Consider the following 5242-nt stretch of genomic DNA (forward strand, 5'->3'; position numbering starts at 1 on the left):
AAAATGGCTTGACATTGCCTTCGACCCAACTAAGACACAATTACAGGAGAAGAGTTAGAAAATCTGTGAATACATATCTTGAATGGAAAATGCTCATGAGTTCACAACCTTGGAGGTGGAAGATGTGTTCTGAAAGTAAGGGACAGGGTAAACACTCCACAAACATGAATCTCTGCTTGCCTAAAGACTTCTTAAGTACCTGCCTCTGAGGTTGGGCACTTGAAATATATGTTGTTGTCAGGAGCTTTAGCTTCCTTTGTAGTGAGACCATCAAAGCTGCTTCTGCATCTATCTGACCTGGAGGACATGGTTTCTTATTTTTTAATGAACATGAGGCAGCAGAGCTGAATTCTCTCTTAGTAGAGAAACTGTGGCCACTGGTACTAACTGTCTCCCCGTGTGGACTGTGAAACCATTTGGTCATCCTCCACTTTTCGTGGTATTTTTTGCAGCTGCTCTGGGAGTTTTGTATTTGCTTCACAAAATACAACGTATTCAAAGGGACACAGTTCTGGAGGGTGATCTGTCAGGTGTGCTGCATCAGGGTCTGCAGGAGAATGCATCAACCAGGCTTCTATCACACAATCCTTGCCCCCTTGACCATAGCAACGTGATTCTGAAGGTTAAGAATTATGAATTATATATACATACATATATATATATATATATATATATATATATATATATATATATATATATATATATATATAAAGTGATTATAGAAATCTAAAATAATGTGTTTGGAAAGAAGTCTCATGAAAAGACCAGTCAAGAAACATGGAGGAATAAATGTGTTCTAAAGCAGGAAGTGATTGAAAGTGAAAGAAATGCATATAAATTTCTGAACTTGTGGATGAAATATATATCCTATGATGTGCAAAAACTGAAGAAATAGTAATGTACCAGTGTTGATTAAAGTGAACGTCAAAGTACACACGTGTCCCATAGGAATCTACTGCATTGATGTTAAACTGGGTCAGTTACTATAGAAATATTAGAATTTCTATGCACAATTCACTGAAGTAATTTTTGAGTTCAAGGAAACAAATATGTATTTCAGGTGGATAAATATTTCTTAGAATTATCTTGTGAAAAGTTGATTATAAATCCACATACATGAATATTAATGAATTTAGGTAGTGTATAAAAGACTCATATATTTCACATTTTGAACAATTCGGAGAGTGTGTGTATATATATATATATATATATATATATATATATATATATATATATATGAATACACACACAAAAAAAAAAACACACAACACACACAGGGAAATTAAAAAGTAGCAATATATATACCAAAAAAAATTCATCATGAAATATATATCATCCACAGATCCAAAAATATTCATTTTACTGAACATGGATTTATGTATAATGTTGTTCTACTAGGATGCTCACATATAGGTTGAATTTTCATTTCCAACAGCATTTAGGTGGAGTGATTTCTTCCCACAAATTGTATCTGCCATGTCAGCCACCTCACAAAAATGTAAGTCTTATAACAGGTAGGTTTCTACATGTGCATAAAAAAATACATGTGCTGAAAACGCTACAGAGAAAGGGAGACAGGAATTCATATATTTGTTTACTTTAAGAACACATGGTGAACTTTTTCAACAAAAAAATGACTAGATTTGTAACTCTCACCATATATAATGCAAAAGGCAATACAAACTATACACCATGCCTACAGTGAAATGCTTGTATTTCTATTCTGTTTGGGTTATTTTTCTCCATCATATTAGGATTAGTAGTCATAGTCTAGTAGGGTATGGTTAGGGTGAGGGAGGAAACGGTTTCTTATTTTCCAATGAACATGAGGCAGCAGTGCTGAATTCTCTTTGTATGTAAACTGTGGCTTCTGAGGGCTCAGTGTCTACTCATGTGGACTGTGAAGCCATTTGGTCATTCTCCATTTTTCATAGTGTTTCCTGCTGCTTCACTGGGAGTTTGGTATTTGCTTCACGAAATACAAGGTGTTCAACTGGGAAAGAGTGCTGGAGGGAGTTATGTCACGTGTGGTGGGTCATTGTCTGCAGGAGAATGCAACAACCATGCTTCTATCCCACATAGTTTGCCCGCTTGACCATAGCACTTGATTCTGAACATTGCTCTGAAACCTCTGCATATAACAAGATGCCTTTACATATAAGGGTCTGTTGGTAGCACCATGTCAGTCACAAGCCATTTGGAAGACAATGACAGATCCAGATTGCCACACCACAGATGTTTTGTCACACACCTGCACACCACAGCTCTAGGCCCACTACTCAGTAGGCTCCAACTTACTGGCATCTCTGTTCTACACCATTTTCATGAAACCCAGTCAACCAAGGCTGTCTGATATACTCATGATCAGCAACAGGAGATCCAAAGTTCTCCAGTGCCATCTGGTAATGGGAATTTCAAAAATTTCATGGTATTTATCTAGCCATTTTTCATGGATGATGTTGGAAGCCCTGTGGGTTTCAATTCATTCAGGAACCATTAAATGGTGAGGAATCTCATTTCAATGAAAACTCTACAGAACTCTTACAAGCAAGGTTTCCCAAAGAGTGGCCAAAAGGTCACATGAAGCCAGGAACATTGAGGTCTAAATGTGAGATCCATGTGTGTCTTGACTCTCAACTATGGCTGCCAATTATTTAAGAATAAAATCATGTGATATCCTGGCTGAGATACCCAGTGCTCTGTGGAGAGCCACCCTGGGCCTATTTCTCAATTTTGAAGGATTCCTCTCATGCGTGGCCTCCTAAAATCCCAACACAATTCATGGCAATACTTCTATGAGGTCACTTCCAGAACTCAGTCTCTAAGGGCAATCACACCAGAGTTCAAGCTCAGGTGGACTCAGTCATCTCTTGCAACCACCACACAAATGTCCACAATTAAAACCAAAATACTCCCACATGGCTCTCATCTTCTTCCATATAGACACTTCTCATTACCTCTGGCTGGAGTTTTCCATGAGGGGCACAGCCCTAGACAGTTTCCAAAATGACCTCCCTTGCCCCTCTTTTGCCTAAAGTTAGGGTTGCCTGGACACCCTTCCTGTAAACCAGGAGTGATCAAATAGGCCTGCCATTAATAATACTATGTTTCTCCAATTTGAGCTCTTCTGATTGTTGGGTTTAGATTCTTTATGTGAATTGGAGTCATGAGCTTTGATTCTTTATGTGAATTGGAGTCATGGGCTTTGAAAAACTCATTTGACCCAATGGATCCCTATTCTCACTTGATGGAGGTCAGGAACTTTACAGAAGAAGGCTAGAGACTTCATTGACAATTACAGCAATTTTGGCAATTTTGGTTTTGGATTCACACATTGGATCTTTCTTTAGATCAATCAGGTGCTGGGAATCTAAGCCACAGCCTCACATAGGGCCAAGAGGATGATTCAGACACATCCCTTTCCAAAGCAATTAAGCAAAGAGCCACAGGTGATGCCCATTCATTTCCATTAAAAACTGTTTTCTTCAGGCTTCATAAAGGTGTGGCCTAAGGTAAAGACCTTCCTGACATTCAGGGAAAGAGAAGAATAGGTAAGCAAAAGGCCAAAAGCAGGGTTTCTCCACTGAGACTTTCATGGTCACACTGATATCTGAGTTTTCTGAGATGCTGGCCATTCCTTTCAGGTATCAAGTAAATGGCCATGTCAAAGAGCTTGGAGGTGGTACATATCTTGGACATAAAACCATGAGCCTATTCTGGAGAGTTCCCAGAATTCAGGAAGAAAACAGGAACTTAAGAAGATATTAGGTGTTGCCCATTCTTAAGACAAGCCAGAGTCCATTCATAAATTGGGCAGGATGAATGCTGGGGAGCTTTCTACTAGACAGGGCACATCCATTGATGCATTCTCTTTTCTACTGTCCACATCAACGGACACAATGGGATACACAGACATAGAAAAATTTGCCTTGTCAAATGACTTACTAGATCAGTCAACTCCAAAACAAACAAATTGCCTTCGCTACCTATTCTCAGAACATGAGAGAAAACCACAAATCCACACGCACACCCACAAAGGCACCTCCTTCTCTCAAGTAGTTCTGTGACTATCCGCAGTGTCCTCTGACTGGTGGGCCATACTATGTTCTCAGATCTGGACTTCTTGGCCAAATCTGTGATGTTGTCAGGAGCCAGCGGTGAGCCACTACCTGCTTTCTCAGGATAGGCCCCTCTTCAGAGCTTTCCTGGTATTTGGCCATCATCACATCTGTAATTACCAAAAAGAATGACTCTGTCCTTGGAAAATCGAAACAAGTGAGACCACTGGGACTGGGACTGGAACTGGCTTTGGTGCTTGGCTTCCTGGATCCCAAGTTCAGAGTCTTCAAACACCAAAGAAGTGAGGTGATGTCACTTCCTTCAGGAACTCAATGAGGTCACTGCCTTGGCAACCAATTTGTCCTAACAGTTGCTTCCAAGGGTCCCATGAGATGGAGGCTGCCGCTACTTCCTGTGACACATTCACAAGTTAGAATGGTATATCAACCATAGGAACCCGGGAACAGCTCTCCACACAGGCCTGGTTTGGTACATCTTCTCTACATTAAGAAGAGAGAGGCTGATTCAGACACAAACCTTTGTCCTGACCAGGTTGTTTGCCATGGAAAATGACTTTTGCTTTCTCAGGTCCTTCATAGCTGCCTACATCTTCTCCAGGGATCATTTCTGCATGGACCTTTGAGATTCTCAGCAGGTGGAAGATCCCCTACATTCCTGTATTTAAGACCAACTTTGTCGCTTCTCTTCTGTAAAGTTAGATTGAGGGAAAAGTGTATGGTTATGGTTAATAACATGTTCAAATTGGTTTAGGGATCATTCTGCTGGATGAATAATGGTATTTTGAAACTGTGATATTTCCAATAATATAGAGGTGAAATATAAGTTTGAAAACAGAAATCTAGGTAAGATTTGAAGCCCAAAAGGGCATTTTGCCCTTGATTGGAACACTTAGCTTTGAATTACGTTCTGCAAAGATGTCTCAGCTAAATCGATAATCACTGGCATAGGACCTTGTACCTTGTATGATTGAATGTCGAAGAGAACATCCACTCAAACAGGGACAGTGGGTAGGATTAGGAAGATAGTCGGTAGGTTTTGGAAGTAGAGTGAGTATACTATTTGGACAAATTGTTCTTTAGCAATAGGATTTCGGGTAGAGAGTGCTTGTAAATGTCACCACATGTTAAGAGTCAGTCACAATGATGAAGTGGGGAAAATAGGT

This window comes from Callospermophilus lateralis, unplaced genomic scaffold (genome assembly GCF_048772815.1).
Source record: "Callospermophilus lateralis isolate mCalLat2 unplaced genomic scaffold, mCalLat2.hap1 Scaffold_867, whole genome shotgun sequence".
In the NCBI taxonomy this organism is placed as follows: domain Eukaryota; kingdom Metazoa; phylum Chordata; class Mammalia; order Rodentia; family Sciuridae; genus Callospermophilus; species Callospermophilus lateralis.